The sequence below is a fragment of the Bos taurus genome, chromosome X (assembly GCF_002263795.3).
Source record: "Bos taurus isolate L1 Dominette 01449 registration number 42190680 breed Hereford chromosome X, ARS-UCD2.0, whole genome shotgun sequence".
Classification (NCBI taxonomy): Eukaryota; Metazoa; Chordata; class Mammalia; order Artiodactyla; family Bovidae; genus Bos; species Bos taurus.
The window spans coordinates 102,958,070-102,981,201 of NC_037357.1; the positions used below are offsets into that span (position 1 = coordinate 102,958,070).

General features: G+C 45.2%; 1 long non-coding RNA gene across 1 annotated transcript in view; it reads right to left on the reverse strand.

The window, feature by feature from the left end:
• Window positions 1-22,758, reverse strand: part of LOC132344332 (uncharacterized) — a 31,351-nt gene extending 8,593 nt beyond the window's left edge. The window contains exons 1-2 of the long non-coding RNA XR_009493591.1: window positions 20,396-22,758; window positions 17,545-17,704 (exon numbers count right to left, since the gene is read on the reverse strand). This is a non-coding gene — a long non-coding RNA (uncharacterized lncRNA). The remainder of the gene's footprint in view (window positions 1-17,544; window positions 17,705-20,395) is intronic.
• Window positions 22,759-23,132: the final 374 nt, after the last annotated feature.

Consider the following 23,132-nt stretch of genomic DNA (forward strand, 5'->3'; position numbering starts at 1 on the left):
AACAAAAAGGAAAGCAAAACAATAGAAGTATTGACCTTGGCTCACCGGGATCCCTGAACCACCTCTCCTAGCTATGACAGACAGCCCAGCGGAGGGGTATAAAAAGACCTTCTTTTGTGGCTGGATGTGGCTTAAATCCCATCTCCAGCTAAAGACAAAGGAAGATGTTGAGGGGGGAGACAGTCAGTTATGGGAGATTATCAGGAAGAGCACAGTAAACAAGGTGGTATCTTGAGCCATTTCAGGGAGTTACTCAGTATTCCTGGGGCTCTTTTATGAATACAGGAGATATTCATGTTACTAAACTTCTATTTGTTTTTCTCCTGTTCATCTGCCTTTTATTACAGCAGGTTCTCAGCCAAGACCCCTGGAGAAGGAAATGGCAACCCACCCCAGTATTCTTGTCTGGGAAATCCCATGGACAGAGGAGCCTGGTGGGCTAGAGTCCATGGGGTGGCAGAGAGTTGGACACAACTGAGCACTTGTCAGCAACAGCTCAGCCAAGAACCCAGAGGGTGGAGGGAAAATGATTTTCACTCCCCTACAGACTGAATGATATGAAAGTATCCTGTTAGTTACTTTGGGAGTGATATTCGTATTGCAGTTATGTTTTCAAGGATTCTTTCTCTTTAAAAGATAGGTATTTGTGGATTTGAAGTATTTGTGGATAAAAGAATATGATGGCTGGGATTTGCTTTACAAAATTCAGTAGGATCATATAAGGGAAAAGAATTTGAAGAAAAAAAAATATATATAAAACTGAATCACTTGACTGTACACCTGAAGCATTATAAATCAACTATACTTCAATTTTTAAAAAATAAAACTGATTATGGAATTCCCTGGTGGTCCAGTGGTTAGGACTCCACACTTTCACTGCTGAGGGCCCACGTTTAATCCCTGGTCGGGGAACTAAGATGCCACAAGTCACCTGGTGCAGCCAAAAAAATGAATAGCAAAATAAAATTGCTTATATATAAAGCCAAAGAAATATCCAGTAGGGAGGACATGGGGGAAGGAAAAAGTGAGTGGGGTATAGATGAAGTGAGATTGGACATAAATGGATACTAATTATGCTGGCTGATGGGTACCTGGGGTTCACTGTGTTATTTTCTCTTTTTTGTGTAAGTTTGAAAATGTTAAAAAAAATGCAAAAAAAAAAAAAAATGCCCACAAAGACCACGTGAACTTATTTAACCCCAAATCAAGTGTAAAACCTGCCCTACCAAGTTTGTGTCTATACTATTTGTTCCTGGGCTAGGTTGATCTTTTTGATCTCTTCGTCTCCCCGAAGTGAAGATCTTGTTTAAACTGACACTTCAGCCCAGCGCCTGAGTTTCTTGCTGGGCACATGGAGGCAGCAGAAGAAAGAGGTTTTAAAGGGAGAGTCCTGGGCACATTCATATTATATGTACCCAGGGGGGGTGCTAGTGGTAAAGAATCCACCTGCTGATGCGGGCTTGATGCCAGGGCCAGGAAGATCCCCTAGAGGAGGAAATGGCAACCTGATGGAATTCCAGTTGAGCTATTTCAAATCCTAAAAGATGATGCTGTACAAGTGCTGCACTCAATATGCCAGCAAATTTGGAAAATGCAGCAGTGGCCACAGGACTGGAAAAGGTCAGTTTTCATTCCAATGCCAAAGAATGCTCAAACTACCGCACAATTGCACTCACCTCACACGCTAGTAAAATAATGCTCAAAATTCTCCAAGCGAGGCTTCAACAATGTGTGAAGCATGAAATTTCAGATATTCAAGGTGGTTTCAGAAAAGGCAGAGGAACCAGAGATCAAATTGCCAACACCTGCTGGATTATCAAAAAAGCAGGAGAGTTCCAGAAAAACATCTATTTCTGCTTTATTGACTATGCCAAAGCCTTTGACTGTGTGGATCACCATAAACTGTGGAAAATTCTGAAAGAGATGGGAATACCAGACCACCTTACCTGCCTCTTGAGAAATCTGTATGCAGGTCAGGAAGCAACAGTTAGAACTGGACATGGAACAGCAGATGGGTTCCAAATAGGAAAAGGAGTACGTCAAAGCTGTATATTGTCACCTTGCTTATATAACTTATATGCAAAGTACATCATGAGAAACGCTGGGCTGGAAGAAGCACAAGCTAGAATCAAGATTGCTGGGAGAAATATCAATAACCTCAGATATGCAGACGACACCACCCTTATGGCAGAAAGCGAAGAGAACTAAAGAGCCTCTTGATGAAAGTGAAAGTGGAGAGTGAAAAAGTTGGCTTAAAGCTCAACATTCAGAAAACTAAGATCATGGCATCTGGTCCCATCACTTCATGGGAAATAGATGGGGAAACAGTGGAAATAGTGGCAGACTTTATTTTTGGGGGCTCCCAAATCACTGCAGATGGTGATTGCAGCCATGAAATTAAAAGATGCTTACTCCTTGGAAGAAACGTTATGACCAACCTAGACAGTATATTAAAAAGCAGAGACATTACTTTACCAACAAAGGTGTGTCTAGTCAAGGATGTATGGATGTGAGAGTTGGACTATAAAGAAAGCTGAGCACTGAGGAATTGATGCTTTTTAACTGTGGTGTTGGAGAAGACTCTTGAGAGTCCCTTGGACTGCAAGGAGATCCAACCAGTCCATCCTAAAGGAGATCAGTCCTGAATATTCATTGGAAGGAATGATGTTGAAGCTGAAACTCCAATACTTTGGCCACCTGATGCAAAGAGCTGACTTATTTGAAAAGACCCTGATGCTGGGAAAGATTGGAGGTGGGAGGCGAAGGGGATGGCAGAGGATGAGATGGTTGGATGGCATCACCGACTCAATGGACACGAGTCTGAATAACCTCTGGGAGTTGGTGATGGACAGGGAAGCCTGGCGTGCTGCAGTCCATGGGGTCACAAAGAGTCGGACACAACTGAGTGACTGAACCAAACCTGGGCACAAGCCCGGAGCCCCCATCTGGGCACAGCCGCTTAGAAGTGGGCAAGTTACTCAGCTTCACTCTGCCTTAGTTTCCTCATACATGCAACAGGAATAAAGAAAATAATATCCCCCCAAGGCCTGTTAGATGCTTGTGAACCGTGGTGTTGGAGAAGACTCTTGAGAGGCCCTTGAACTGCAAGGAGATCAAACCAGTTAGTCCTAAAGGAAATCAGTCCTGAATATTCATTGGAAGGACTGATGCTGAAACTGATGCTCCAATACTTTGACCACCAGATATGAAGAACTGACTCATTGGAAAAGACCCCGAGGCTGGGAAAGACTGAAGGCAGGAGGAGAAGGGGACGACAGAGATGGATGAGATGGTTGGATGGCATCACCAACTCGATGGACATAAGTTTGAGCAAGCTCTGGGAATTGGTGATGGACAGGGAAGCCTGGTGTGCTGCAGTCAGTCCATGGGGTTGCAGAGAGTCAGATATGACTAAGCGACTGAACTGAAGGTCTGTTAGAAGGATTAGAGAAGATGCTATACAGAGTTTTAGTATAATGCCTGACATAAGGCTCAAAATTGTTGATTATTATTAATATCAGGCACTCAAAGAATACTTCTTGAATATGAATGCTTGGATGAATAAAGCTGTGTGAGAGACAGGATCATTACACAATCTATCATTTTGTAATCTGCCTTATTTTGAAAACATATTTAAATAGCACAGGGAACTATATTCAGGATCTTGTAATAGCCTATAAGAGATAAGAATCTGAAAAAGAATATGTGTATATATATAACTGACTTACTCTGCTGTACACCTGAAACCAACACAACATTTAAATCAACTCTACTCACAAAGTTTTTAAAAACATTCGATATCTTCCAATAGCCTTGGTTGTCAAAGAAAGCTTTGAAATAGTTCAAATTTGCCATACAGTTTTTTTTTTATGTGTGGTTTAACTTATTAATTTGGGGTCTTATTGGCAATAATAGTGCACAGCCAGAAGAATTCATGGTGAAAAATGTATTATTTAGCATACACTTTTTGGTATTCTATAGTTTCAAACTTCAGGGATTTCTTAATGAGAAATGTGAGGTTTATACATCTGGCTAATTGATTGTTGAGAAGGATAGATACTTGTTAAACATAAAATGGGGATATATTTTTCCTATGCTTTGTTAATTTAGAAAAATTAATTCAATTAAGACTCAATTCTGGGGACAAGGGGAGATCACGGGGTGTCCATCAATGGGTGTAACGTTTCAGTCATGCAAGATGAAGTTCTACAGAATTCCCTGGTGGTCCAGTGGTTAGGGCTCAGTACTTTCACTGCCAAGGGCCAGGGTTCAATCTCTGGTTGGAGAACTAAGATCCTATAAGCTGTGCATGGTGCGGTAGAAAAAAAATAAAAAGATGAAGTTTTAGAACTCTGCGGTATAGCCCTGTAGCTATAGCTAACAATATTGTATTGTGAGGGCCTTCCCTGGCAGTCCAGTGGTGAAGACACCACACTTCCACTGCAGGGGACATGAGTTCCATCCGTGGTCAGGGAATTAAGATCCCACATGCCATGTGGTGCAGTCCAAAAAAAAATATATATATATATATAGTAGCGTGCACTTAAAAATTCAAGAGGGACTTCCCTAGTGGTCCAGTGGTTAAGAACACACCTGCCCATGGAGGGGACACAGGTTCAATCCCTGGTCCGGGAAGATCTCACATGCCACAGGGCAACTGAGCCCGTGCACTGCAACTCCTGAAGCCTGCGCATCCTAGAGCCAGTGCTCCAAAACAAGAGAAGCCTCCACAGTGAGAAACCCACGCACTGCAACTATAGAGAAGCCCGCCCGCAGCAGCAAAGACCCAGTGCAGCCATAAACAAATAAATGAAACAATTATTTAAAAGACAGTTTAAGAGGGTATATCTCATGTTAAGTGTTCCTACCACAATTAAAAAAAAGAGAGAGACTCAACTTTAAAGCTTCTGGGCAGAAGTCTGTTCATGCTTAAGTTTTTCAGGAAGCAGTAAACATCAAAAAAGGTGTTGAGCTCAAGAAAGCACCTATTGCTGCCTATCAGATCATCTCAAAATTTAGTGACTTAAAATAACAACAATCATTTTAATATTATTCCTCATGGTTCTAGGGGCTCACAGGGCCCAGCAAAAAGGGGGTGAGTAGGGAGGTTAGACAGTACAAGCATGACAGAAGAGGGGCAACGGTTTTGAATGAGAGCAGAGTTGGCTATGGAAGTTGCTAAGTCCTGCCCCCAAGGCCACAGGTGCAAGGACTTGCACCAAGGCCAGAAGAGCAGAGCTCAGAACCAAGGTCACCTCCAAAGCTGACTGAGCCCCTTTGTAACCATCACCAAAAGCCCACTGATCATCACTAACAAGCTTCCTGACTCCCAATTAGGTGAAGATGCCCACTCCAGTAAATACCCTATAGTGCCCCAACCAACCACCTAATGCCAGCCTTCTAGCAGAAATTTCCTTTGTCTTGAGGCTCTAAAAAGGAAAAAGGAAAGTGAAGTCGCTCAGTTGTGTCTGACTCTTTGTGACCCCATGGACTGTAGCCTACCAGGCTCCTCTGTCCATGGGATTTTCCAGGCAAGAGTACTGGAGTGGGGTGCCATCGCCTTCTCTGTGTATTTGTCTACTTCTTGTTTTTTCACTAGAGTGTAGTTCTAGAACTTAAGCACAGGAGTTTCAGTCCACAAAATCTGTTGACTCTCCCTGGTCTGTCAGGAGTTGTCGGCCCGCTGCACCCACAGTGCCCACATAATCTCTGCTCTTTGTTCTTAATAAACTCACTCCTTTCTGCAATACTCTGTGTCCGGAAATTCTTTTCCATCCTGCACTCGCACTGTCTCAACAGAAGTGACATGGAAGCCTGGGAGATGCTGGCGAGTAGAGATTGTAGAGAAAAGTCAAGGGGCTGGAGATGGGGCCAGAAACACATGCCCATGTCTTTTATGTTCCACAGACAGGTTAGGCTGGTGTGGTGTGGTTTTAGAACACGTTTGCAAACCCTTTGACACAGCAAGATATGGAATCTAATTCCCCTCTCTCTGAATGAGGGTTGGCCTTAGAGATTCCATTCTAATGAATAGAATTTGGCAGAAGCAATGTTGCATGACTTTTGAGGCAAGATCATGACAGCCTATATGACTTCTGCCTAATTCTATCCCTTTGGGAATACATATCTTTACAGCCCTGAGCTCCCGTATAAGAAGTCTGTTACAGGCTTCCCTGGTGGCTCAGTGGTAAAGAATCCACCTGCCAATGCAGGAGACATGGGTTTGACCCCTGATCCAGGAAGACCCTACATGCTGTGGAGCAAGTAAGCCCATGTGCCACAACGATTGAGCCTGTGCTCTAGAGCCCGGGAGCCGCAACTACTGAGCCCATGTGCCCTGGAGCTTGTACTCCGCAATAAGAGAAGCCACCGCAATGAGAAGCCTGTGTACAGAAACTAGAGAGAAGCCCGAGTAGCAATGAAAACCCAGCACAGCCCCAAATAAATAATATAAATTGATTCTCTTAAAAAAAAATAGAAATTGGTTACCCTGAAGCCACCATGCAGAGAGACCATATAGAGGGATGCCCAAGAAGCCCAGTTATACCAGCTTCCACGTGTGCTAAGTCTTCCCAGCTCAGGTATTGAACATAAAAGCGAAGAAGCCTTTAAGATGTCCCCAGCCTCAACATTTTTTCTATTTTTTAATGGGAGGCTATTGTTTTACAACAATGTGTTGGTTTCTGCTGTACAACAGTGCAGATCAGTCACAATTATATATCTCTCCTCCCCATTGAGCCTCCCTCTCCCCCTCTCATCCCACCCCTCTAGGTCATCACAGAGCACCAGGCTAGACTCCGGGTGCCATACAGCAACTCCCCACTGGCTATCCGTTTTACACATGATAGCATATGTATGTCGATGCTACTTTCTCAGTTCATTCCACTCTTCTCCTTCCTGCTCTCTGTCCACAAGTGTGTTATCTACATCTGTCTCTCCATTCCTTCCCTGCACAGCCTCAACATTAATAGACACATATAAAGCATTGTGCCCAATAGAAGATATGTTCTATTGAAGCAACTGTGGAAAATTTATAAAAAATTTACCAAGGCTTAGTGTTCAAAGAAAACTTGAATGTATTTCCCAAAAGGAATCATATAAGCCATATTATCTGACCATAATATGATAAAATTAGAAAGTAACAAGAACAAATAGCCCCTAACTCAACATTGTAAATCAACTATACTTCAATTAGAAAAAAAAAAAAAAAAGAACAAATAGCCCAAATAACCTATCTTTTGGAGATCTAAAAATATCCTTTCCCTCACATAAATCAACAAGAATAAGCAAATGTTTTATCTAGGAAGGGGAAGTTGCAATATTAATTTAATGATAACCAAAGGGGAATCTTTAAATAGGAAGATGAGTTACTAAAACACAAATCAAATGAAAACTTAAAAAACAGTAAGGAGAATCTATGATGATTGCTTAATTTGGAGGCTTAGTGACCCAGGTTCTTTCCACATTTCTACTCTGCCATCCTCAGTTGTCAGTGCCTCTCCTCATGCTCACAAAATGGCTGCATCAGCTCCAGGTATCACATTCTCACACAACATTCCAAGGCCAGAAGGGAGGAGTCTTATCTCTTTCCTTGTGCTCCTCTTTGAAAGGAAAACCTTCCTTGAAGCCTCCCAGCAGACTTCTCTATCTTAATCTTTGGTCAAAATTGCACACTTCTTTTCCTGACTTCCCTGGTGGCTCAGACGGTAAACCATCTGCCTACAATGTGGGAGACCTGGGTTCAATCCCTGGGTCGGGAAGAGCTCCTGGAGAAGGGAATGGCAACCCACTCCAGTATCCTTGCCGTACTCTCTCCCAAAAAAGCAGCTCAAAGAAATATTTTTATTTTTTGAGTCCCTGGTGGCTCAGATGGTAAAGTGTCTACCTACAGTGCGGGAGACCTGGGTTCGATCCCTGGGTGAGGAAAATCCTCTGGAGAAGGAAATGGCAACCCACTCCAGTTCTCTTGCCTGGAAAATCCCATGGACGGATGAGCATAGTAGGCTACAGTCCATGGGTTCGCAAAGAGTCGGACACGACTGAGTGACTTCACTTCACTTCTTTTCCTGAACCAATCACTGGTAAGGGAAATGGAATTACTAACTGCGTAATTAGTTTTAATTGTCAGGATTCACTGCCAGCTCCACTCCTGGGCTGGGGAGGGGCCCAGCTTTTCCTGAGTCACAAAGCCTTCCATAAATGAACACAATCTAGGTTTTGTAAGAGAATGGCTGTGGGGTAAGAGACGGATAATGATAGTCATAACCTGTCCCTTGAGGCAGCCACTTGCATCAAAACATAATATATTCTTTCTCCTTTTAAAGTACTTCACCAGTCTGTATGAACAAAACTTTCTCAAATATTAATAGATCTATTAAATGATAAATCAAACAAATTATAGTTTCAAAGACAGTGAACTTAAAAATTTCCTGGACATTCTGGTACCATACATTCTGGTACAATTTCAACTTAAAATTCTAAGTCTACACCAGTAACACATTTTAAGCACAGTCACGAGGCTGTTACTTGAATTGACTATATCTGCTTAAACATTACACATACATAAAGTGCCCAGTTTGCCCAGATTCTTACGAGAAAGTATGGGCTACTCTTAAACATTTCTAAATTTAATTAGAAATCTTCCCTGGGTCAAAAGATGTTACTCAGTAAGGAACATGGTTATCATCCCAGTGAAATGAAGTTATTTTTGACCTGAAATTTTGGCCACACATGAGCTCAGGAAAGGCAGAGAGTGGGGCAATTCCTCTCACACCCACTAAGGAAACCATTATATCATCTTCTCAGCATGCTTGAGGTTGCAAAAGGAATCTGTGTCAACATTTAGAGTTGCTATGTCAATGATTATATAACTCCAAGGGGTGGTCTTGGGTCCCTGACATTACCTAATTCTTCAACCTTCTCACTTAAATCAACAAGGCCCCCCAGCTTGAGTATCCCACTAGAGTCTTTGTTTCTTGAATTCTTAAAAGGTATGTATATATTTTCCTGAAGAAGACTCTTGAAAGTCTCCTGGACTGCAAAAAGATCAAACCAGTCAATTCTAAAGGAAATCTACCCTGAATATTCACTGAAAGGACTGATGCTGAAGCTGAAGCTCCAGTACTTTGGTAACCTGATGCAAAGAGCTGACTCATTGGAAAAGACCCTAATGCTGGGAAAGATGGAGGGCAGGAGAAGGGGGTGACTGAGGATGAGATGGTTAGACAGCATCACCAACTCAATGGACATGAACTTACGCAAATTCTGGGAGACAGAAGAGGACAGGGAAGCCTGGAGTGCTGCAGTCCATGGGGTCACAAAGAGTTGGACACGACTGAATAACAACAACATATATCTTCCTGCCTAGGTATAAAGACCTTTGAACTTTACAGGAATTCTGCATTCTTTCATGGTCTCAGGACACTCGATACTTCCAAAAAGATACTCAACTGAATGCTGGAAATCTCACATGGTTTGTGTGATTTGTGATCACAGCATATAAGGTCCACTCTACTGGTGTTAAATACCATTGGATTGTAGAGAAAATACTTTAGAAAGGTGACTGAATAAGTTTGTGATCAGAGTAGACCTAGTGTTGTATTACAAATGAGGAAGAAAACAGGAAGGGAGGGTGAAAGAGATGGGGAGAGCAAGAGTGACAGATACAGGCTTTGTGCCTGATTGGGTTTCACTAGAAGTAGAACCAGATCTTGATTCTAAGTGTCCCAGGGCAGCTTGGAGAAGGGAGAGAGGCCATCTCCTTACAATTTACAGGGCTCACAGGGTATGCTTGCCACACACCACTCATCTCTGCACAAGCTTCTCACACAAGCCTCGGAGGGCTGATAGACTGCTATTCTGGTATTCTTCATGCCAGGCCTCTGTCTAAAGAACTCAGGCCATTTATTCAAATTAGTCATCCTCAGCCCCACCCCCCATCTCAACATCTAATCTCTTATATCCCAGAATTCTGCCTGAATCCGGTCTCTTGCCTCAAACCCCAAACCCATGCCTTGGTTTGAGCCTCATCATCTCTTTCCAGAACTCATGCAGTGGCCTCCTCCCTGGCCTGCCTCCAATCGTTCCCCCTTTTCCCATGGTGCTCCACTGCTAGAAAACCTCCTCTGGCTTCCAGGCTTTGGCATCAGATCAAAACGCCTCAGCCTGGCACTCACATTGCATGCACCCTAGGCTCCAGCCTCTGGGAACCTCTCCCCATAACGTCTACAACATCTGGTGTCCTTGGAGGCGTGGCTTCCTCTGCCTGAAAGACTCTTCCCCTGGTCTACTTGGTGATCACTTACTTGCCTTTTAAGAGCTAGTGCATACATCACTTCCTCCAGGAAGCCTCTCCAGCGTGAAACTGATCCTGCTTATCTGTCTCTGCATCCCCAGAGACTAGCACACTGCTGGGCTTATGCAAGGTATTCAAAAAAGATTTGATGAATGCACGAATAAATGAGCGACTTTGACCATTGTGGTAGATTGCCATTTGGTGAGGCCTGATGAACTGTACTCACGCCCTTGTGCAGTCTCTCCCACACTGACTCTGGGCTGGGAAGTGACACCTGTCAATTTCCGCTCACAGCTCAGTGAAGTGGTCACATGGCCCTGCTCAGCTGGAAAACAGAGGCATGAGTGGTGGCAGGCAAGTGTGATGCCAGAGCGCTAAGTCAGGACTGGTCAAACACCGACTAATTCTTCTTCTTTGGCTCTCTGAGTCCTAGATTTCTACCTTTCTAATAATAACAGGCATTTGTATAGAATTATGCTTCATGCAAAATAATCCCACATACATGATCCTTGCCAGACTGCTCTTAGATAACGCTATTGTCATCGTATTTCATAGATGAGAAAACTTGTCAATCTCCCAGCTAGTTAATGAGGAAGTTGGGGTTCAAACTTCAATGCCAGGCTGTTTCATCAGCCACAGCAGCCTTGGGTTTGTCACAGTCCAGGCATTTCATCAGGAAGATTTCCCTGAAAGAGCCAAATACAGGGAACAGACTGGGCCTGGGTTAATTTTTAGGAAAGTGAAAATGTTAGTCACTCAGTCATTTCCAACTCTTTATGACCCCACGGACTGTTGCCCACCAGGTTCTTCTGTCCATGGGATTCTCCAGGCAAGCCCACTGGAGAGGGCTGCCATTCCCTTCTCCAGGGGATCTTCCTGACCTAGGGATTGAACTCAGGTCTCCTACATTACAGGCAGATTCTTTACCATCTGAGCCACCATGGAATCCCAACTTGAATATCTTTCCCACTCTCTATCCTAATTCACTTAATTTCAAAATATAGAAAGATAGAGACGGAGAGAGAAATCTGCTGGTCAACTTGGGTCACATGTTCATCCCTGTAATGGGAAGACAGGGTCACGTCATTGGTAGCTGCATGGATAGAAAGAAATCACTCCTAAGGAAGAGGAATGCTATTACCAGAAGAAGATGGCCAGGCATGCTGTGCAGACAAAACCCAAAGATGCACACTCTAAGTTTGGAATTAGTGTTAGGGCTTCCGTCATAGCTCAGTCAATAAATCTGCCTGCAGTGCAGGAGACCTGGCTTCGATTCCTGGGTCAGGAAGATCTCCTGGAGAAGGAAATGGCAACCCACTCCAGTATTCTTGCCTGGAGAATCCCATGGACAGAGGAGCCTGGCGGGCTATAGTCCATGGAGTCACAAGAGTTGGACACGACCTGGCGACTAAACCACCATGGGTTGAATTTGGGCTTCTCCCGTGGTTCAGCGGTAAAGAATCCACCTGCAATGCAGGATAAACAAGAGAGGCAGGTTCGATCCCTGGGCCAGGAAGATCCCCTGGAGAAGGGTATGGCAACCCACTCCAGTATTCTTGCCTGGCGAATCCCATGGACAGAGGACCTGGCAGGCTACAGTCCATGGGGTCACAAAGAGTCAGACACGACTGAAGTGACTTAGCACTCACATGGGTTGAATTGTGTTCCCCTCATCCCAAAAGATATGTTGGTATCCTAATTTCTAGAACCTGAGAATGTGGCCTTATTTGGAAACAGAATCTTTACAGAAGTAATCAAGTTAAAATGAGGTCACTAAGATGGGCCTTGATCGAATATGATTGTTATCCTTAAAGAAAGGGGAAATTTGGACACAGAAACATGTACGGAAGGAGAACAGCAACTGAAGATGAAGGCAGAGATGGAGGTGTTGCTTTTACACGCCAAGGGATGCCAAAGACTGCCAGCAAAGCACCAGAAGCTAGGGGAGAGACCTAGGACAGATTCTCCATCTCACCCTTGGGACCAATGCTGCCCACACCTTGATCTTGGACCTCTGGCCTCCAGAATGGTGAGACAATACATTTCTGTCATTCAAGCCACTCAGCGTGTGGTCCTTTGTTATGGCAGCCCTAGCGAACGAAAACACCATGCTGGACAGAGTGGGATTCTGACAAAGGCTGTTATCGTCCCTCTCCAACACTGATCCATTTCTGCCTCTTCGCCTATGTCCTTTGCCCGTCAGCTCTTACATCAGTGTTCTTCCCCAGCCACTCATCTCTGTCAAACCTCCAGCCAGCAAGACCACTGTTCCCCCAACATGGCTGCATGTGTGTTTGGATCCCAGAATCCTCCTGTCTCCAAAGCAAAGAGTAGTCCTTCCCCTAAGGAGGGGGGGAAAGGTGCGTGGTTATGTCTGGGCCTTACCCACATGGGTTCTCCTCTGTGTCACTCACCTCCAGGTGGGCTACAGGACTGAGTGGCTTGCTGTTGCTGCTGCTGCTGCTGCTGCTAAGTCGCTTCAGTCGTGTCTGACTCTGTGCGACTCCAGAGACAGCAGCCCACCAGGCTCCCCCGTCCCTGGGATTCTCCGGGCAAGAACACTGGAGTGGGTTGCCATTTCCTTCTCCAATGCATGAAAGTGAAAAGTGAAAGTGAAGTCACTCAGTTGTGTCCGACTCCTAGCGACCCCATGGACTGCAGCCTACCAGGCTCCTCCATCCATGGGATTTTCCAGGCAAGAATACTGGAGTGGGGTGCCATCGCCTTCTCTGGAGTGGCTTACTAGCCCCTGCCTTAATTTAGCTAGGGATTGAGGGGGTGGGAGGATAGGAAAGGAAAGTGAGAAAATCTGAGATGGGAAAAGGGGGGACTCTGAACCAAGATTTTGATTTGGCTTCCTGATGCCTAGTAAGCTGTCACAGGATGAGAAAACCATACTCTCTAGTGTCACTACACACTTGGAATGCTCTTCATTTCCCTTGAGACTCTCCTTCAGTTTTGACACAATTCCTCTGGATAATTACAGCCCATCTGGATACTGCTAAAGAATGTAGTGGGGCTGAAAGTGGTTGATGTGGACAGCGGGGGCAGAATGACCCACATGGGCTGCAGAGGACCTTGCGCTGTCTGGCTTAGATGGGCAAGAAAAAAAAAAAAAAAATTGAAATATCATGTGGCCTTAGTAATGGGAATAGCCAGCTAGTCAGGGAGCTGCTGGAACAGCCTTGTTATCTAAATTCTGGAAGGGGCTCACTCTTTCCTAGAAGGTCTAAGAGAGGACCCAGTCCACGCAGAGGAGGCTGTTTAACTCAGTAACTGGGCAGAAACTGCAGACATTGAATCACTTGCTTTCAGTGGCATCTCTGTCACCCATTAGCTGGGTGACCTTGGAGTGGTGGGCACGGTGATGTGAAGGGGTCCAAGTACCCCTTCACAGAAGGAGGTGTCACCCTTTCTTTGCTCTATCTGCAGGACTACTGGCAGACAGCCCTCAGCCCTTCAAGGCGTCCTTGTCTCCAGAGACCTCACCAAGGTCACAGCCATCCACTGACTGATGGCTGCTGGTAGAAAAGTCCGCCATCTTGGGACAACTCCCAAGGGCCAGTCTCGCTCTGGAGCCTCCTATTGGGGTGGCCAAGGCTGTCACTGGGCCTGCATCACAGCTGACTTTCACCTCTGGCCTACCTCCCCTGCTTCCTTGTCCTCCTTTTCAGAAGAAAGAAAGAAAGAAAGAAAGTGAAGTTGCTCAGTCGTGTCCGACTCTTTGTGACCCCATGGACTGTAGCCCACCAGGCTCCTCTGTCCATGGGATTATCCAGGCAGGAATACTGGAGTGGGTTGCCATTTCCTTTTCCAGGGCAACTTCCCGACCCAGGGATCGAACCCAGGTTTCCTGCATTGGAGGCAGACTCTTTACCATCTGAGCCACCCAGGAATCCTTTTCAGGGAGATTTACTAAACACCCCACCTGCTCACCTCTGTCCCAGAGGCTCCTTCCTGGGAACCCAAAACCTAACAGGTGAGTTAATGTACCCCCCCATCCCCACCCACCCCCGCCACCTGGCTTCCTTTATCTTCAAAGTAGTTGTGCCACCGCCTTCTTGGTGGTTGGTTACACAGATTAGATGAGAGACTGTCCCCCGCCCCCCATCCTGGTCCTGTTTGTGGGGAGGAGTGGGGAAGCTGCAGGGACCTGGGAGTGACTCTCATTAGAATGTTTAGAGGCTGGAGCCCGCTGACTGGAAATGACAGCCAGGCTCTGCAAGGGATTGTTTCGGGCTTTAAATCGGCACCTAAATGAGGGCTGTCAGGCTACGCTTGTGCCTCTGGAAACATGTCCCGTGTTTGCCTGAGTCCCTCCTGCTGTGGTGGCGTGACAATCCACGATGGCGTGACCAGCTACAGGGTGGCTGTTGAAGGGAGGGGGCAGGGCAGCAGGGTCCCCAGGGTGGGGTGCCATCTCTGCAAGAGACATTTCTAATTTCTTTTGAGCCGCAGGGGGTAGTAGCCTGGAGTTAGGGCAGGAGATCTCCGCTCCTCAGGGTGCCCAGCAGGATGGAGGGTATGTGTAAGCACCAGCACTGTCTCCAACACCTCCCCAATCCCTCTGAAAGTGGCAGCCGTGAGAATGTCAGCCTGCACTTCCAGCAGAGGACATCACGTCCTCCTCTTAGGAGGCCCTGGTGGGCGGGGAACTCCAGAGGGGCCTGCGATTCTTCTGGCCTGAGGGATAGCACTGGCTTCCAAAATTGTTATTTTTCTCTTAGGGAACTTGTACAAAATTCACCTTCAGACTAGCCATTGAAGAAAAAGGTAAAAACACACTAAGTATGCACACACACGTGTGCACACATAAAAAGAAAAGGACAAAAGGAAAAAAAAGTAATTGGCTATTCTGACACCTAGAGATAAAAAACATGACATTTGGGGGCATTCCCTTACATACTTCACTCTTTATATTTTCATATCAATATGCTATAGAGTCACCTATACCCTGGTGGCTCAGACAGTAAAGAATCTGCCTACAATGCAGGAGACCTGGGTTCGATCCCTGGGTCAGGAAGATCCCCTGAAGAAGGGCATGGCAACCGACTCAGTATTCTTGCCTGGAGAATCCCATGGACAGAGGAGCCTGGTGGGCTACAGTCCATGGGACCGCAGAGTCAGACACGACTGACTGACCAACACTTACTTTCTTACACCTACACCCCTTTAAGGTATGTCGGTTGAACCCTATACCTTTCCAGAGCAAGGAAAACGTTTCCATAATAGAGATGAAGATGAGCAGAAAACCACCAGCACCCCCAGAACTCTCCTCCGCTAATGCTCCCAGGAGTAACCAGTTTCCTAATTTTCTAATGCCATTGAAGTAATGTTACCTATTTTTAAAGTTCATATAAACAGAATCATATAGTATTAAAAAAAAAAAAAGAACAGAGGTGATACTGTTTACCAGTTCACTCAAAGATTGAACTTCAGATGGAAACAAATCTATTTCCTCAGTTGCTTTCAATTCCAATGTGTCTCTCCAATCTTGTCAAGCGATGCCAGCGTGTAGGGTACCTGTTTTTCACGCGGTGTGGTCCTGATATGCTAGCAAACTACTGCAGGAGGAACTCACCTCAAGAAACAGGGACCTTGCTGTGGAGGATTTAGTGCTGAGCTTCCAATACTTTGCCAACCAAGTTATTTTCAAGGGCGATTATGACTATTTGGTGATTTTCCTCTCATTGCCTGTCTTTAGAAGCTACCCCCTCCAGAGGGTGCAATTTCACTGTACATCTGTTTACAACATTCAGGATGTTTCCAATATTCCAGTAAGAACTCAGATGCTGAGAAGTACATCCTGGTCCATAATACATGGGCCCTCTCGGCCAGTCATTTCTTTAGAATAAATTTCTAGAAGTAGATGTGATGGCTTATTTCATGTGTCAATATGACGGGGCCCTTGTAGGGCCTGGGTATCTGGTTAAACAATATTTCTGGGTGTTTCTGTGAAGTGAAAGATGCTCAGTCGTGTCCGACTCTTTGCAACCCCATGGACTATACAGTCCCTGGAATTTTCCAGGCCAGAATACTGGAGTGGGTAGCCTTTCCCTTCTCCAGGGCATCTTCCCAACCCAAGGATCGAACCCAGGTCTCCCTCATTGCAGGAGGATTCTTTACCAGCTGAGCCACCAGGGAAGCCTAAGAATACTGGAGTGGGTAGCCTATCCCTTCTCCAGCAGATCTTCCCAACCCAAGAATCAAACCGGGGTCTCCTGCATTGCAGGTGGATTCTTTACCAGCTAAGCTATCAGAGAAGCCCATTTCTGTGAGGGTATTTCCAAATAACGTTGGCATATGAATTGGCAGACTGAATAAAGCAGGTCCCCCTCTCCCCACAATGTGGGTGGGCCTCATCTAATCCACGGAGGGCCTGAGTAGAACAACAACAACAACAAAAAAAAACAGAGAAAGGGAGAAACTGCTCTCTGCCAGATGTGAGCTGAAACTGGTTTTCTGCCCTTGGATCGGAGCTTACACCGTGGGACTTGGCCTCCAGAATCATGTGAGCCAGTTCCTTATAATAAATCTTGTTCATTGGCCCCTGTGTGTTCATTCTCCCTATCTTTATCCACTACCTTCGAAGTCAGAGAGAATCAGCTCCAACTCCAGTCCCACCTTTTACTTGCCAGCCAGTTTCTGAACCTCTCACAGCCTTACTTAGCATCCACATTGTAAAACGGAGTCCCTGACACTTTCTACTGTGAGGTTTTTGTGAAGATTAAAAGCAATTAGTTCAGTGCTCATATAGTAATGTGTGTGTGTGTGCTTAGTTGCTCAGTCGTGTCTGACTCTTTGAGACCCCATGGACTGCAGCCCGTCAGGCTCCTCTGTCCATGGGGATTCTCCAGGCAAGAATACTGAGTCAGTTGCCATGCCGTCCTCCAGGGGATCTTCCCAACCCAGGGATCGAACCCAGGTCTCCTTTACTGCAGGCGGATTCTTTACCACCTGAGCCACCAGTAAAAACACAGTTAAATGTAATTTCAATGGCTATCAAATGAATATATATATATGTGTGTGTGTGTGTGTAGGCATGTATAATCGCCCCACATTGGTTCTGTTTCTTTGGAAACCCTAACACTAACCCTAACAACTCCTCTAAAAACAGTGGTAGGGGCTTACAGTCCCACTATCTGTGTAGAATGTCTTTTTTTCCTCTTGCTTGCCAACACTGAGTTATCACTCAAAGGAATATCAGTGTAAGAAGTCTTTTTTTTTTTAAATGTAGACTGGGAACTTACCTGTGGTCCCGTTGCTAAGACTTCATGCTCCCAGTGCAGAGGGCTCAGGTTCGATCCCTGGTCAGGTCATTAGATCCCACAAATAAGAGTTTGCATGCCAAAACTAAAATTCCTGCTTGACGCAACGAAGATCGAAGATCCTGTGTGCCACAACTCAGACCTGGCGCAGCCAAATTAATAAAAAATAAATATTAAAAAAATTTGGTCCACATACTTTGTACATCATTCAAGCAGTACAAAAAGGTTTACAGTTAAAAGGTAACTATCTTGGTGCCAAAAAGGTTTGGGACCACTGCCCTAAAGCATCATTGAGGAGCCAGTATATGTGAATCATTGAGGTAACAAGCGTTAGAATTGTAAGAGCCATGTAGAATAATAAAAACTTGTATTGGCAGGGGTTAAAAAGGGGTACCTAGTGAATTAGATTTGATATGTTAGGATTTTTTTCCTCAATTCTTAGGCAATTAAGAGCAAGGTGTTTTTCTTTTAGAGTAAGCATTTACTTTTTATTTTCACTTTTGTATTTTACTGTATTAATGTGTGTGTGTGTGCGCGTGCACGCGCACACATACCTGTGGCTCAATCGTGTCTGAAACTCTTTGTGACCCCCATGGACCTCCAGGTTCCTCCATTCATAGAATTTTCCAGGCAACAATACTGAAATGGGTTACAATTTCCTTCCCCAGGGGAATCTTCCGGACCCAGGGATTGAGCCCACATCTCCTACGTCTCCTGCATTGGCAGGCAGGTTCTATCACTGTGCCGCCTGGGAAGCCCTTACTCTATTAAACCTGGCCTTTATTTAGGTTAGAGACATGCTTGATTATTTCTTGTCTGAAATTTAATGTAAATGTCTTTTGGAGGTTCTTGATTAGCTTGATGAATTTATTTCTCTTCTTTAACCATATTTGGACTATAGTGTCAACCAATACAACAAGTGAATTGATTTAAATGATTTTTGGCAAGTCTTTAATTCTCTGCAGAGCAGATATTTTTCTTTTTTGAACACACAAACATTTGTTTCTAGCCTGGTTATTAAGAAAATAAAAGAATCTTCCTTTTCAAAAAAAAAAAAAAGGTAACTATCTATCCCCCGTTCCCTTAATTCTCTTCCTGAGAAGAAACTGTTAACTGTTTCTTGAGTCTCCTTCTGGAAACATCCTAGGCCTGCACTGGCCCATATGGTGGCTAGCAATCATATATGGCTACTGAGTGCATGAACTATAGCTATTCCAAATTGAAATGTACTATTACTGTAACATACACCCTGGATTTTGAAGACTTCAAACACAAGATAGAATGTAAAATGTCTCATGAATAACTGTTCGAATGGATTAGATGTTGAACTGATATTTTGCTATACTGAGCTAAGTAAATATCATTAAAATTCATTTCAGTTATTTCTCCTTTTTTTTCCCAATGTGGCTACTAGAGAGTTTTGAGTTCCACTGTGGCTTGCACTCTAACTCTATTGACTGCAGCTGTTCCATGCACATTGAAGTGTTTGCTCATAAGGCCTTCCTTCCCCTTTTCTTTAACTCAAATGGTGGCATCTCGGGCTTATGGCAGGAGAAATACCCAATCATGGCTATGGTTTGTACATTGCTGGGTGCGACTCGGCAGCACCGCTGCTGCTAAGTCGCTTCAGTCATGTCTGACTCTGTGCGACCCCATAGACGGCAGCCAACCAGGCTCCCCTGTCCCTGGGATTCTCCAGGCAAGAACACTGGAGTGGGTCGCCATTTCCTTCTCCAGTGCATGCAAGTGAAAAGTGAAAGTGAAGTCTCTCAGTCGTGTCTGACTCTTAGCGACTCCATGGACTGCAGCCCACCAGGCTCCTCCGTCCATGGGATTTTCCAGGCAAGAGTACTGGAGTGGGGTGCCATTGCCTTCTCCGCAGCAGCACTGGCCCAAGCTAAACATTCGTGGGCTGCGTTGTAGGTGAGACCAGTAGGCCCAAGCACTGGGGCCATTCTCTGCTGTCCTTGGGCCAAGTCACCAGGGGCAACTCTCCTCCCAGACTAGAGCCTCAGGACTACGGTTCAATCTTGCCCTAACTCACGTCTTTCCTCTAAAAACAAAATAAACTTTAAATCCCTACTGTCCTCTGGGCCACTAAATTGTTAGCTTGAGGCTGAGGGTGTGGCGGGTATGCACCTTCATATTTTCTGTCTCATATTGAAAGGGTTTGTCAGGCCAAGCCTCCTATATCCAGGGAGGCCCAAGTCAGTTCAGTCTAGGAATATGAGGTGAGCTGTATGTCAAGATCAGTGAAATGGAAAAACAAATGATTTTTTTATAATTGTCAGTGCTTCGCTGCGAGGTTACATTTCGTCCTAGAAAATACAGGTTATTGATTTTCCCCTCTGTATATACAAATCCATTTATAATCCTACTATTGCAGAAAAGTAAAAACTAAAGAAAAAAAAAAAAGAACGAAAAAATAAGAACAACAGTTTGGCTGCCAGGGAAACGGTACAGGAAACGAGAACATGTGAGGATTCCATTAAGTTCCAGGATGAAGCGGGGCAGGTTCGGAGTGTTCACACAGGAAAGACTGGCAAGGAAAGATCAATTGAAACCATCTGTTTCTAGAAGAGGGCCAGGTGCCACCCTGACAGATGGGCACAAACGCTAGCCTGGCATGGGGCCAGCTGACGCCCGGCCTAATGGCAGAGAGCAGGGTCTCTCCTCAGCATGTGTGGCGACCACCCAAACCTGGTCCAGGTGGGGCCACAGAGCCTGTAACTCCTGTTTCCCCGCATTCTGGCATGGATTTCTGCAGCGTCTGGGGCCAGAAGTAGAGGTGACCATAGGGAAAAGAAGCAGGGGGATTCTGAGGGCTACTCACCTATGTGTCACCTAGGAAGAAGTGCACTTGAAAACCATTCTTGCCTCCACTCTGTCAAAGTTGCTCATTAGAACTCGGTCAATGGACTTCCCCAGTGGTTCAGTGGTTAAAACTCTGTGCTTCCAAAGCAAAGGGTGCGGGTTTGACCCCTGGCTGGGGAACTAAGATCCCACATGCTGTGTGGAGAGGCCAATCAATAAATAAAATGAAATTTTAAAAAAATATATAACCCTGGCCAGAAATGCACACAATGAAAAGAACTTAGTCAAAAATTTTCCATGACCTTTGGCCTAGGACTGTTCTAAGAGGTGGTGATGGGGAGTGAATTGGCAGTAACTTGGTGTTGCCAGTTGAAAATCTTGTCTCTCAAAATGGATGCATACAGTGATGACATTTACTATTTTGGCCTTCCCTTTCCAAGAAAATGATCTGAATCAATTCTCACCTGTGGTGGCTCACACGGCCACAATCCTCACCCCTCCTTTCATCTGTGCCCGTGGACCCAGCTCTGGGCACTGGGCTCAGCAATGTGACAGGCTTATGCCCATGGGCTGTTAGCGGGCATATCACAGAGGCTCAAAGTGGCCCATGCACTGGAGCTTGCTCTCTCTTGGGTATGTGCTATCTCCATGACCATATGCTCAAGCCAGCCTACTGGACCACGAGACACATGGAGAGGAGCTGAGGCCAGCCTCGATCAGCCACCAGCCAGCCGTGAGTGAGTCTGGCTGAGATCAGTAGAGCTACCTGGCCAGCCATCTGGTTGCATGAGTACTGAGCTTTGGGTTGTTAGATGGTGTTGCCGCAGCAGAAACGGATGTGTTCAAAAGTCTGGAGGGCCTGAATTTGCCTTTGGTACACATGGGAAGGGGCTTCCACAGTGGCTCATCGGCAAAGAATCTGCCTGTAATACAGGAGCCGCAGGAAACATGGGTTCAATCCCTGGGGCAGGAAGAGCCTCTGGAGGAGGGTGTGGCCACCCACCCCAGTATTCGTGCCTGGAGAATTCCATGGACAAAGGAGTCTGGTGGACTACAGCCCATAGTGCTGCAAAAGGAGTCGACACAGCCGAAGTGCCTTAGCACACACGCACGCATACATGGGAAGGGGAAACCCATTTTTCACATACTTTAAAGTCAAGGCTGCCCCACTGATAGTATTTATAGAGGAGTTGGTGCAAATTTGTCTCTAGTTGCAGCAGTCCCAACAATGGAATCCTGGGAGATTTTGGTGACCCAGAGCAGTCATAAATTATGCCACATTGGAACTACATATGATTTTATAATATGATCACTCATAAAACCTTAACAGCTCCTTTAAAAAGGTTCAAAAATCACGTGTGGGCAAAAAGCTCCGTGTGTGTAACTAGAGTTGGCTAATGTTTGCTTTAGAAACTTCTCTATTTCCTGACTTGAAGAAGTTCACCCTTGCAGACTCAGCAGGGTAATAACATTGGTATCTGCATTAATGTCCTGTGCCTCTAACGAGAATCTCTTGCAGCCACGTAGAAGTAATTTTAGGAGTTCTCACAGCAGGGTCGTAATTCTTAAATACTTAAAATATTATGTATGTTGTCTCTCCTGATGAATAGAACCTTTTTTCATCTCGCTGTTAACAAACTCAGATTCTCTCAAGTGATTGAAAAGCTCTCTGCAAGCCTAAAGTTCTATAAAACCTCTAAGTAATAGCAACAATAAAACCTTATTAGCCATTTCGGGCTCTGAATCAAGATTTTCAATCCTTGGCATCTAATTAAACGTTTTACATTCTAAAGGAACACGTAGCAGTATACCTCTCTCCAAACGCTTCCTTTCCTGACTGGGATTAGAAAATTGGTCAAGATTTTGTACAAGGTGCACAAATGCAACTCAAAATAAAGATGTCTCAGGTAATACTGCTTTCAAACTCGAGCGTCCACCCAGGCCGGTGTTGCTAATTCCAGGTGAGGGTTGAGGGGGCCGTAAGAAAGTCATTGTTTTTGGATAAAGTACTGGCATGCCAGGTGCTCATGGGATGTTAGCTTGTTAAATAAAGTCTCACCCCGGCTCCTAATTTATGGAGAAATGAGAAGTGAGGACCAGCAAGAACCTTCACGCTCAGGCTTAAAACTCACCAACCCTAGAAGCAGAAGTGCTCAGTTTCCAAATCTCAGATTCTCATCTGCCTTCTGCCATTCTCATCATTTATAATCTGTAACCAATATGGTCACCACCGTGGCTACCAACCAGATGCTTACAACGTGACTCGTCCAAATTGACAGGTATTGTCACATACGTGCCAAAGTTCAAAGATTTTAGAATGGAGAAGAACTGCAAAGACCTCATTGCTTGTTCTCCCTGCTCCCTCGTGTGCTTACTCTGCCACACCCTGCTCTCAAGAGGCATAAGTCCCCTCCCCCTAGCAAGTGGGCCTGGCCTGTGGATGAGGGCGACATGCGGCTCAAACAAGGGGTCCATGCACACCGTGGGCTATGATGACGCAGTACCACTGAGGGACAAAGCCCTTGTGCAAACCAACATTCAGATAGCTCTTCCTTCTGGGTGCTATGGGACAGTAGTTCTGCATTCTGGTTTGGTTGTGAAACACTTCAGGGTTGTGGGAGCTGGTGTCATAGATGAAGATTACAGAGGAAGCATTGGTGTTGTACTATGTAATTTTGGCAAAGAAAGGTTTGAAGTCAAAAAGGGTGATCAAACTGCACAGCTCTTTGTGAATAGATATTTTATCCTGAAATAGA